This window comes from Alexandromys fortis, unplaced genomic scaffold, assembly GCF_014885135.2.
Source record: "Alexandromys fortis isolate MF-2015 unplaced genomic scaffold, M_Fortis_MF-2015_v1.1 scaffold_267, whole genome shotgun sequence".
Lineage (NCBI taxonomy): Eukaryota > Metazoa > Chordata > Mammalia > Rodentia > Cricetidae > Alexandromys > Alexandromys fortis.
Genome location: NW_026068157.1, coordinates 947,972 through 961,006, shown reverse-complemented (window position 1 = coordinate 961,006; position 13,035 = coordinate 947,972). Strand labels below are relative to the sequence as shown.

The following is a 13,035-nucleotide window of genomic DNA, read 5'->3' as shown; positions in this document are numbered from 1 at the left end:
GGCCATTCTAATCACCATAGGTAGAAAACCAAATTAAAGAGTAGGTAAAAAAAATTTGAACCCACTCTAATGAGATGGCTTCGTGGGTAAAAGTGATTGTGACCCACCTTGATGATCTAGCTGAGTTCAATTCCCAGAACAGAGATGGTAGAATTAGAGCACCAGCTCCCACAAGTTATCCTCTGATCCCCACACACAGTGTGGCACATGCACACACTCTCACACATACATAAAGAAAATGTAATAAAATTAGTAAAATAGTGCTCACTTTGGTAGCACATATACTAAAACTGGAATGATACAGAAAAAAGCTAGCATGACCCCTGTGCAAGAATGGCACTCAAATTCAAGAAGGATTCCATATTTTTAGCACCCAAGGTTCAGCGTCTTGTTACTCCATGTGTCCTGCAGCACAGATGCCATCATGTTGCTCTGAAGAAACAACAAAGTAAAACAGAGAGGAGGCTGCAGAACATGCCGAACTTTTGGCCAAGAGGATGAAGGAAGCCAAAGAAAAGTGTCAAGAACAGATCACCAAGAAACATAAACTGTTCTTGCTGAGAGCTTCTACTTCTAAGTCTGAGCCCAGTCAAAAATATAAGTCTTTGCCGGGCAGTGGTGGCGCACTCCTTTAATCCCAGCACTTGGGAGGCAGAGGCAGGTGGATCTCTGTGAGTTCGAGGCCAGCCTGGTCTACAGAGCTAGTTCCAGGACAGGCTCCAAAGCCACAGAGAAACCCTGTCTCGAAAAACCAAATCAAAACAAAATATATAAGTCTTTAATGGTAATAAATAAATAACCATATCTTGAAAAAATGAATAAAATAAAGTAGCCATTAGCAAGAAAGGCTCTTTAGACAATGTTAAATAAGTAAAGGCAGCAATTGCTTTTACTATTAAGGAAGATTAATTAAAGATAAAAACACAAAATGTACTTAGCTATGTGCTCTGATAAATTGTATGAAATAAGAATTATATTTTAATAAATAATTGTTAAAACAAATGGAGGTATTGCTTAGTGGTTAAGAGCATGTTAACCATGGACTGTTCAACCATGAGGACCAGGGGTTTAATCCCAGTACCCATGCAGCAAGCCAGGCATCTCACACATGCCTGTGACCCCAGTTCCAGGGACAGGAAGAAGGCTGGGGCTTCTGGCCTAGGTGAGCAAACAGAAGCTCCAGATTCAGGGACAGACCCACTTCAAAAGAGTAAGTGAAGGGTGATGGAGGAGGGAATCTGGTGCGCTCTTCCGGTCTGTGCATACATGTATGTTTGGATGCCACACATATCTGTATATGTGCGTGCACGTGCATACACACAAATAAATAAATATTTGAAGAATAGATAGGATCACACACCCTTCAGAGTGGCATGGCCAGGAAAGCCTGGTGACAGGAGGAAGGGCAGCCGCCACTTCACTGTAGTCAGGAAACAGAGATGAATGGCTGGTATTCAGCCCTCGGAATCTGAGCCCAGAGGGTTTTCCCACCTAAATTAACCTATGCTAGAGACTTCCCTCACAGACATGCCCAGAGTTGTCTCTAAAGTGATACTAGATCCTGTTCAAATTACAGATAATATAAGATAATGCGCCGTGGAAATGTAAACCAAAAGAAAATACAATGATTCTTTGGTCACTGGGTGACCGTGAGTTTAAAAACTATACAGTTAGTCATAAAGACAAAAATTGTTTCTCATGCACATAACTCATAGATAGTGATAAAGCACATACAAATTGAGTGAAATAATTTCCCATGAATAAAGTGTGCACACCAATTGATCCAGTGATTCCAATTTATTGAAAAAAATCTGTGCCTATATATAAAGAGGGTATGCTTTATCTTGTAAATAGATACAAGATATGGTTGGGGAGATGATTCAGTGGTTAAAGCCCTTACCATGCAAGTATAAGGACCAGCATTGAGATCCCCAGAACTGGGTAAATTTGGATGGGTGTGGTGGCCTGCCTGTAATTCTAGCCTCACAGGGGATTCCCCAGAGTAAGCTTGCTAGTGATCGACCATATGGGTCAGCTTTGAGTTTGAGTTTGAGAGACTCGGCTTCAGTGGTTAAGGTGGAAGATTTGTTGATGATGATCCTAAACAACAACCTGAAGCCTCCACATGCATGCACACTCATACAAAAACATACACACATGGGTGACCAAACACATGAAAACACATATGCATATATGTGTATGTATGTATGTATGTATATACACAAACCATCCACATCGATGAAAATGGAAAAGTAAAATATTAATAAAACAAATACATGCAGGATAGACCAACAATATATATGAATTAATATTCACTGTAATCAATAAGAAAATGTCTTGAAAATGAGAGGCCATTTATAAGTGTAACCAAACTCAAGGTTAATGATGAACAAAAGGACATTAAATAATACATAAAGAAATTTGTTGAACACACTTAGAAATATATAATCTAAGGTGTTCGTTTTTAAGACTTAATTTATGTGTATATGAGTAAACATATATAACCTAAGATGTTTATTTGAAAGTATTTATTTGCATGTGAGTGGATGTACATGCCAGGGGGTGTGGAGATAGGAGAGAGTGCTGAGTGTCCAGCTCTAGCATTCTCCACTTATTCCTTTGAGGCAGGGTCTCTTCCTGAATCTGGGTCTTTCCTTTTCTTTGCTAGACTGGAAGCTGACAAGTCCCAGTGATTCTCTTGTCTCTGCTCATGACACATCTTGGGTTACAGGAGTGTACAGGATTCCTGGTTTGTTTTGTGGGTACTGGGATCTGAACTCTGCTCCTTGGGATTGTGCAGCAAGAGCTCACAACTATTGGACCATCCCTCCAGTCTAAAACCTACGATATTTGGGAGAGATGTAAGAATGCCAGTTACAGCACCATTGGCCTTGGCCAAAAGAATGAAAACAGACTAAGAGTCCACTGATGTAAGAATGAATACTCTAATTTTTTATCTACAGTATTGGGTTATCTGCTGAAGTTCTTTTTAAAGATATTTGTATGTGAGATTCCTATTTAATAAACTGTCTGAGACCATTTTAAATCCAAAGAACAAGACTGAGCCAGTGACCTAGGCTGGAGCAAGCCTGAGAGAGCGAACTCCACAGGAGCATGAGCGGATCCAGACCAGGGACATTTATGGAAACAGGACTGAGCTAGCAACCTAGGCTGGAGCAATCATGAGTCAGTGAAATCCACAGGAGCAGGAGCAGAGCGAATCCTGGGAGGGCCAGGTGACCTCCAGGAACACAGAGTGACCAATGGGGTGACTGGAACTGTGGCACTGACTGCATCACAAGGAGCAACCATCTAGGCTTTAAATACGTTGGCATCCAGAAGACTGATCACCAGAGTCACAGACAGCCCAACTATATCAATCAGAGGAAATGATGGGTAGACAAGGTAATAACACACACAACACCACAAAGAACAACACACCACCAGTAAGAACTAGTGACCCTACAACAGCAAGACTTGAACAACCAAATATAGATGAAGCAGAAGAATATAGCCTAAAAAATAGCTTTAGGAGAATGTTTAAGGACCTTAAAGAGAAAATGAAAAATTCCCTCAAAGAAATGGAGGAAAAGAAAAACAAAAAATTGGAAGACATAAACAAACCCCTTAAAGAAAACCAAGAAAAATCAACCAAACATATAAAAGAAACTATTCAAGACTTGAAAAATAAAATAGAGACAATAAAGAAAATACTAGCTGAGGGAATTAAAGAAACAGAAACCCAAGAGAATTATAGAAACAGAACTCATGAGAAAACAATCAGGAACCACAAATACAGCATAAACAGCAGAATACAAGCGATGGAAGAAAGAATCTCAAGCACTGAATATACAATAGAGGAAACAGACTCATCAGTCAAAGAAAACATTAAATCTAACAAAAGCTTAACACAAAATATCCAGGAAATATGGGACACCATGGAAAGACCAAACCTATGAATAATAGGTATATAAGAAGTTCAACTCAAAATCACAGAAAATATATTTAACAAAATCATAAAAGAAAACTCCCCAACATAAAGAAAGATATGCCTATGGATATACAAAAAGCATACAGAACACCAAATAGACTGTATCAAAAAAAAGTCTCATGTAATAATCAAATTACTAGACATACAGAATAGAGAAAGAATATTGAGCACTGCAAAGGAAAAAGGTCAAATAACATACAAAGGCAAACCTATCAGAATTACACCTGACATTTTAATGGAGACAATGAAAGCCAGAAGGTCCTGGTCAAGTATTATGCAGACATTAAGAGACCTCAGATGCCAGCCTAGACTATTATACCCAGAAAAACTTTCAATCACCATAGAAGGACAAAACAAGATATTCCATGACAAATCCAGATTTAACCAATACCTAGCCACAAACCCAGCCCCACACAAAATACTAGAAGGAAAGGCCAACCCAAGGACATTGGCTACATTAACAAAAACACAGACAATTTATAGTCTCACAGCAACAAATCCCAAAGAAGGGCAAAACACACAAAATAACATCACCACCAACAAAAACTACATTAGCAGGAGATAGCAATCACTGGTCATTAGTATCCCTTAATATAAATGGACTCAACTCACCTATAAAAAGACACAGGCTAACAGATTGGACATGAAAACATAATCCATCATTCTGCAGCATATAAGAAACACACCTCAACCTTAAAGACAGACATAGCCTCAGAATAAAGAATTGGGAAAATATATTCCAATCAAATGACCTAAGAAACAAGCTGGTGTATCTATCCTAATATCTAACAAAATAGGCTTCAAACTAAAATCAATCAAAAGAGACAAAGAACATTTCACATTAGTCACAGAAAAAAACCATCAAGAGGTAATCTCAATACTGAACATATCTGTCCCCAATACAAGGGACCCTCATATGTAAAAGAAATACTTCTAAAGCTTAAATCATATGTTAAACTCCATACACTAATAGTGGGAGACTTCAACACTTCCCTCTCACCACTTGACAGGTCAGTCAGACAAAAAATGAACAGAGAACTAAGGGAACTAACAGATGTTATGATGCAAATGGACTTAACAGACATCTATAGAACATTCCATTAAAACATAAAAGAATATACCTTCTTCTCAGCACCTCATGGAACCTTCTCAATAACTGACCACATACTTGGTAACAAAACAAACCTCAACGGGTTAAAAAAATGGAATAACCCCATCCCCATGTATCTTATTGGGTCACCATGGCTTAAAACTAGTATTCAACAGAAACATTAATTACAAAAAGCCCACAAACACATGGAAATTACACAATGCTTACCTGAAGCATCAATGGGTCAAGGAAGAATCCAAGAACACATTAGAAAAATTATCCATTATGATCAAGTAGGCTTCATCCCAGAGATGCAGGGCTGGTTCAACATAAGAAAATCTATCAATGTAATCCATCATATCAATAAACTGAAAGAAAAAAAACCATATGATCATTTCATTAGATGCTGAAAAAGCTTTTGACAAAATTCAACATCCCTTTATGATTAAAGTCTTGGAGAGATTAGGGATACAAGGGTCATACCTAAATATAATAAAAGCTATTTACAGCAAACCGACAGCTAACATCGAAGTAAATGGAGAGAAACTCAAAGCCATCCCACTAAAATCAGGAACAAGACAAGGCTGTCCACTCTCTCCATACCTCTTCAATATAGTGCTTGAAGTTTTAGCAATAGCAATAAGACAACATAAGGTGATCAAGGGGATTCGAATTGGAAAGGAAGAAGTTAAACTTTTGTTATTTGCAGATGATATGATAGTGTACATTTGCGACCCCAAAAACTCCACCAAAGAACTCCTACAGCTGATAAACATCAGGTCATATTTTAAAAACCTGTACTCCACAAAATTGGAAAACTTAAAGGAATTGGACAACTTTCTGGATAGACATCACTTACCAAAATTAAATCAATACCAGATAAGCAAATTAAATAGACCTATAATTTCTAAAGAAATAGAAACAGTCATCAAGAGTCTCAGGACCAGATGGTTTCAGCTCAAATTCTACAAGACTTTCAAAGAAGAACTAATACCAATACTACTCAAATTGTTCCACACAACAGAAACAGAAGGAACATTGCCAAACTCTTTTTATGAGGCTACAATTACCCCAATACCCAAACCACATAAAGATATTACTAAGAAAGAGAATTACAGACCAAGCTCACTCATGAACATTGATGCAAAAATACCAAATGAAATACTGGCAAATCGAATCCAAGAACACATCAGAACAATCATCCATCATGATCAAGTTGGCTTCATCCCAGAAATACAGGGATGGCTCAACATATGAAAATCTGTCAACGTAATCCACCATATAACAAGCTGAAAATTAAAAACTGCATGATCATCTGATGTGGGATTCCCGTCTGTATGCTGTGAATACCATTGGTTAATAAAGAAGCTGTTTTGGGCCTGTGATAGGGTAGAGCAGATCTAGGCAAGGAAAACTAAACTGAATGCTAGGAGAAAGGAAGCAGAATGAAAGAGAAGCCATGGAGCTGCCCGAGAAAGACATGCTGAAACCTTGCCAGTAGGCCAAGAACCTCGTGGTAAAATATAAAATAATGTAAAAGGGTTAATTCTAGATGTAAGAGCTAGCTAGCAATATGTTTAAGTAATTGGCCAAGCAGTGGTTTAATTAATACAGTTTCCTTGTGGTTATTTCGGGAGTCTGGGCAGTGGGAAACAAACACGTGTCCTCCTTACTAAAATCATCTCATTAGATGCTAAAAAAGCTTTTGACAAAATACAACATCCCTTCATGATAAAGATCTTGAAAAGAGCAGAGATACAAGGAACATACCTAAACATAATAAAGGCAATATACAGCAAGCCAACAACCAACATCAAACTAAATGGAGAGAAACTTACAGCGATCCCACTGAAATCAGGAACAAGACAAGGTTGTCCACTCTCTCCATATCTATTCAATATAGCTCTTGAGGTCCTAGTTTGAGCAATAAGACATCAAAAGGAGATTAAGGGGATACAAATCGGAAAAGAAGAAGTCAAACTCTCACTATTTGCTGATGATTGATAGTTTACATAAGCAAACCCAAAAATTCTACCAAAGAACTTCTACAACTCATAAATACTTTCAGTAATGTAACAGGATACAAGATTAACTAAAAAAAATGGGTAGCCCTTCTTTACACAGATGAAAAATGGGCTGAGAAAGAATTCAGAGAAACATCACCCTTCACAATAGCCACAAATAGCACAAAATATCTTGCAGTAACTCTAAACAAACAAATGGAAGACTTATACGACAAGAACTTTAAATCTTTGAAGAAAGAAATTGAAGAAGACACCAAAAAGTGGAAAGATCTCCCATGCTCTTGGGTAGGTAGAATTAACATAGTAAAAATGGCAATCTTACCAAAAGAAATCTACAAATTCAATGCAATGCTCATCAAAACCCCAGCAAAATTCTTCACAGACCTTGAACTCAACTTCATATGGAAAAGAAAAAAAAAAGAAAAAAACAAACCGGGATAGCCAAAACAATCCTGTACAATAAAAGAACTTCCGGGGGCATCACAATCCCTGACTTCAAACTCTACTATAGAGCTAAAGTACTGAAAACAGCCTGGTATTGGCATAACAATAAGGCAGGAAAACCAATGGAACCGAATTGAAGATCTGGATATTAATCCACACACTTTTGAACACCTGATTTTTGACAAAGAAGCAAAAAAAATCAAATGGAAAAAAACATACTTAAATGCTGCTGGCATAACTGGATATCAACATGTAGAAGAATGAAAATAGATCCATCTCTATCACCACGCATAAAACTCAAGTCCAAATGGATTAAAGACCTCAACATAAAGCCAGCCACATTGAACCTCACAGAAGAGAAAGTGGGAAGTACACTTGAACGCATTGGCACAGGAGACCACTTCCTAAATATAACCCCAGTAGCACAGACACCGAGAGAATCAATTAATATATGGGACCTCCTGAAACTGAAAAGATTCTGTAAAGCAAAGGACATGGTCAACAAGACAAAGTGGCAGCCTACAGAATGGGAAAAGATCTTCATCAACCCCACATCAGACAGAGGTCTGATCTCCAAAATATAAAAAAAAAAATGGTCATCAAAAGAACAAATAATCCAATAAAAAATGGAGTACAAACCTAAATAGAGAACTCTCAACAGAGAAATCTAAAATGGCTGAAAGACACTTAAGAAAATGCTCAACATCCTTAGTCATAAGAGAAATGCAAATCAAAACAAGTCTGAGAAACCATCTTACACCTGTAAGAATGGCCAAGATCAAAACCACTGATAACAACTTATGCTGGAGAGGTTGTGAGGAAAACAGAACACTCCTGCATTGCTGGTGGGAATGTAAACTGGTACAACCCCTCTGGATATCAGTGTGGTGCTTTCTCAGAAAATTAGGAAACAACCTTCCTCAAGACCCAGTAATACCACTTTTTGGTTTATATCCAAAGGATGCTCAATCATGCCACAAGGACATGTGCTCAGCCATGTTCAAAGCAGCTTTGTTTGTTATAACCAGAACCTGGAAAAACTTAAATGCCCCTTGACCAAAGAATGGATAAGGAAAATGTGGTACATTTATACAATGGAGTACTACACAGCAGAAAAAAAATACTGACATCTTGAAATTTGCAGGCAAATAGATGGAGCTAGAAAACATAATATTGAGTGAGGTAACCCATACCCAGAAATACAATTATCATATGTATTCATTCATTAGTGTTTTTAAACATAAAGCAAGGAAAACTAGCCTATAAATACAATCCCAGAGAACCTAGACAACAATGAGGACCCTAAGAGAGGCATACATGGATCTAATCTACATGGGAAGTAGAAAAGACAAGATCTCCTGAGTAAATTGGGAGCATGGGGACCATGGGAGATGGTTGAAGGGGTGGGCAGAGGCAGAAAAAGGAGCAGAGAAAAATGTAGAGCTCAATAAAATCAATAAAATAAAAAAAATCCAAAGAAACTATGAAGGCAAAATAGTAAATGACATATTGCCCACTACCATAGAGGATGATTAGATTATTCTAGAAATCTCATAGTTGGAGCCAGGACTGATCTCCTGCCTGCCAAAGAACCTCAATCTCAGAGTTTAGAACAGAACACAAGGTCCCAGAGGTGAGCCTGGGCAAACTCCCAAGAAAAGCAGAAAGAAACAGCCCAGAGGTGGAGCTGTGGCTCAGAGCCAACGTCGAGGACTTTAGCCGACCTGGTTCATCCCCAAAGCCCTCCTTGCTATAGCTTAAGAAGTGTGACTTCATCCCTGAGTTAGGAGTTCCCACCTTGGACCTATACCCAAATAGGCCCTCGTGGAACTGGCCTCCCACTAGCCCAGCCCAGCACCAAATAGGCTTCAGCTTCAACTCCTGGATGGGGGCAGTGGAGAGCAGCCAGGTAAGCAGCTGCCATTCTGTGCCTGGAACACCTGAGACAGCAGAGTGGGCACATCTGTGGTTGTGAGGTTGGCTTAGTCTAGCTCTTCCACAGCACTACCAACATAACATTAACCTGCTTTATAGAGAACAAGGAAGTTGTTATTCTGAGCCAAATCCCCATCACTCAGGAACACAGACTCCGTGTTAGCCTTTACCCCGACAGACAGGTTCCCTCTGTGGAAGTGACATTGGTGACTTTACAGTCACAGAAGTAAAGTGAGCCAAATGTGGTCTTATCATATAGGTATATGTAGAATATATAGGTAGACACAGAAGGTGTGTGTGTGTGTGTGTGTGTGTGTGTGTGTGTAGAAGACTCTTCGATAGGGTTCAGAAGCTAAGGGTCTGTTGGGCTCATCATAAAACCCAAGAGGTTTTGTAGAGTTGTTTATTTGAGGCAGGATCTCCTAGTCTGGCCTCAGTCAAACTCACTCTGTAGTTGGGCCTGACCTCAATCAAGTTCACTCTGTAGTTGAGGCTGGCCTTCAACTCAGATCTATCTCCTGAGTCATGGAATGCCTGGGACTGTAGTTCTATCGAGTAAGGAAAATGTTGGCTGCAGAGGTTGATACTGACTGCTAAAAGGGCCTAGAGATAGTCTATACTAACTGGCTCTCAAGAGCCTATGAGTTTTCACCCGTCAGTCACGGTTTAAGGGTCTGTGGGCTCTTGAATACTCACAAGGCTTCTTCTGAGGACTTCAATTGCTGTAGCTATGAGAACTTAGGCTCTCTGTCTCTGTTTTCTGCCTGAGATACAGGGGACAAAGAGATGGCTGCCTCCCAGGATGGGCAGGAAGGTAAACAGGTGCTGCTGAAGGCATTCAAAGCAGTTGGGATCCCAGAGATATTTAAATACTTGGTTATTGCATGGCTGAGGTAGCACAAAACCTCTAGTGTGATATCAGCCCAGGGAGGGGTTGCCCTTCTGTACAGTGGGCATCAGGAGACACATTTACATGCAATTATCACAGCTTTTCCAAAAGACAGTGAGGATGGAGGCTGGATGCTGTATTTCTTCAAAAACATTTTTATTGCATTTTATTTATTTACCTGTGTTTGGGGGAGGTATACACACACACACACACACACACAGAAGTGAGTTTGTGGTAATCAGCCATCTTCACCCACCCTGTGGACCCCAGGGTTGAACTCAGGCTGTCAGCCTTGGCAGCAAGCGCCTTTTTGCCCACTGAGCTATCTCACCAATCAGTATTTTTTTCCTGGAACATCACTGTACAGTAATACATGAAGTTGGTGTCTGATGATCCCACTGAAGTAAGCGCAGTCCCTCTACGTATGCCTGGGGACCATCTCATGCAGACACCTGGATCCTGAAGAGGGAGCATCCTGTGGCAAAGAGAGGGAGGAAGAAGAGAAATGGCAGGGAGCCTCCTGAAAGAGGCACAGATGGTGGTGTTCACTTAGCACTTTTACTTCTGGGTAGGAAAGGACAACGGGGGGGGGGAGGGGGTCCCAACAGCAGCTGGGAGGGTTCCAGGGAGTCCTGAAGGGAGGGAGTGGTCTCTGGGTTCCAACCAGACCTGGGGGCAAGCTGAGAGCTGCTGAGGAAGGAGAGACGTCGGGATGAAGTTGTAGTGTTTGGCAGTCACCCTACCCGGTGACTAGAGTTAGTGGGGCCCATGGAGGGGGGCGCAGGCAGCATACCGGTGCCTGTCCTGCACTAAGTGCGTGAGTAGTAGAGATAACTGCACACCTAGGTCAGCTGTGCGCTGCTTCCAGTAGGATGCTGGGAAGTAAAGAGATGAGTAAGAAATGATCCCTGTTTTTTGGGAGGGGGTGTAGATCATTAGACCTCACACCAAATATTCTACTTAAGAACCCTGGAGTTGCCTAGACCTATGCACAGAAGGCTGGTGATGTGGGCTCAATTGGTGGAGTGCTTGCCTGGCATGCCTGAATCCCGAGCTCAAATTGGGCACCTAAACTGGGCAGTCATGCACACCCGTGACCCTATCACTAGAACTGTGCAGGTAGAAGGATCAGGTGTTTAGAATCATCCTCAGCTACACAGTGAAATTAAAGCCAGCCTGAGCTATATGAGATCCTGCCTCAAAGTGGATAGAAGATGGGACAGATGGGTGCATGATAAAACAAAAGCATTAAGCTAACAGAGACCATAGGCAGACATCGAACGTCTTCAGTCGCTCTCCCCCTTATTCTTTGAGACAGGATCTCTCACTGAACCTATGACTGGCAATTTAGCCACTGGCCAGCAAGCCTCATAGCTCTACCCCAGCAGCCTGGGAGTGCAGGTGCATGCCATGGGCCAGCTTTCCTAGCTGGGTGCTGGGAACCAAACTCAGGGCCTTTACAGTTGAGCCATACATTTGAATTGGCGATCTATGAGAGTCAAGAGACTCTTCATATAGACGAGGAACTGCAAAGCCTCATTTGGACAGAATACTCATTTTCCCCATCTCCACCATTCCCTAACGTCCACCCAGCTAGATGCTCTTACATGCCTGGTGTTTCTGTGAGGTCTTTGAGTTTGGGATTTCAATGGAAGATAAGAAACACATCTGGGTTTCAATTAAGAATCATGGACATTCCCATCAAGGCAACTCATCCTTTAAAAAAAAAATGGTTTTTAGGCCCGGCAGTGGTGGTGCACACTTTTAATCCCAGCACTCAGGAGGCAGAGGGAGGCGGATTTCTGCTTTTGTGACCAGGCCAGTCTACAGAGTGAGTTCCAGGACAGACAGGACTACATATAGAAACCCTGTTTCAAGGAAGGAAGGAAGGAAGGAAGGAAAGGGAAGGGAAGGGAAGGGAAGGAGGGAGGGAGGAAGGAAGGCAAAAACAAAAAGGTTTTATATATTCTTTTAAAAATTCATACATGTATACTATATATCTTGATCATACCCACCATCATTCCCCCCATCTCCCTCCCAGCACCCACCCCATCTTCCTCACAACTTCATGTCCTTTGATAACTGTTAACTTATTTTCCCCCACCAAGTCCTATTAGCACTGCCCGTATGTTCATGGTCCTAGGGCCATCCACAGGGGTGTGACAAAATTACCAGTCACTGTACCTCAAAGAAAAATGACTTGCTACCATTAACTGCCATTAACCCCCCAGACAGAGGTGTGACCCCAGAAGCTCCCTTACCCGTATTGAAATTACACCTGGCTTGTGTGGGTAGCCACAGCTGCTCTAGGTTGGTGGTACAACAGCCATATCATGGCTGAGGACAGCTCTTCACAGCACCCCTTCTCCATCCTCTGGGCCCTTACATTCTTCCTGTCCCTGTGACGCTCCCTGAGCCCCGAGAGGGAGCGATACAGATGCTCCATGTATGGCTGGGCACTCACTGCCATCTGTTGTCAGGGCTTTCTCGGGTACCACAGATCTCTGCACTAATCCCTGCCAACTGCAGTCCAAAGTGTCTCTGGCCAAAGCTAGAAACATGAACACCTCACCTTCCTTTTCCTCCTTTCCTCGCAGGTCCTTGCTATGGTTGCCAGTTCTCTCCATGGACTCTCCTTATTCCCATTTCCCAGAGACGCGCC

General features: G+C 41.2%; 1 non-coding gene across 1 annotated transcript; it reads left to right on the top strand.

The window, feature by feature from the left end:
- Positions 1-260: 260 nt before the first annotated feature.
- On the top strand, positions 261-368 carry LOC126491713 (U6 spliceosomal RNA). Its single transcript, XR_007589437.1, has one exon. It is a non-coding gene; the product is annotated as a U6 spliceosomal RNA (small nuclear RNA).
- Positions 369-13,035: the final 12,667 nt, after the last annotated feature.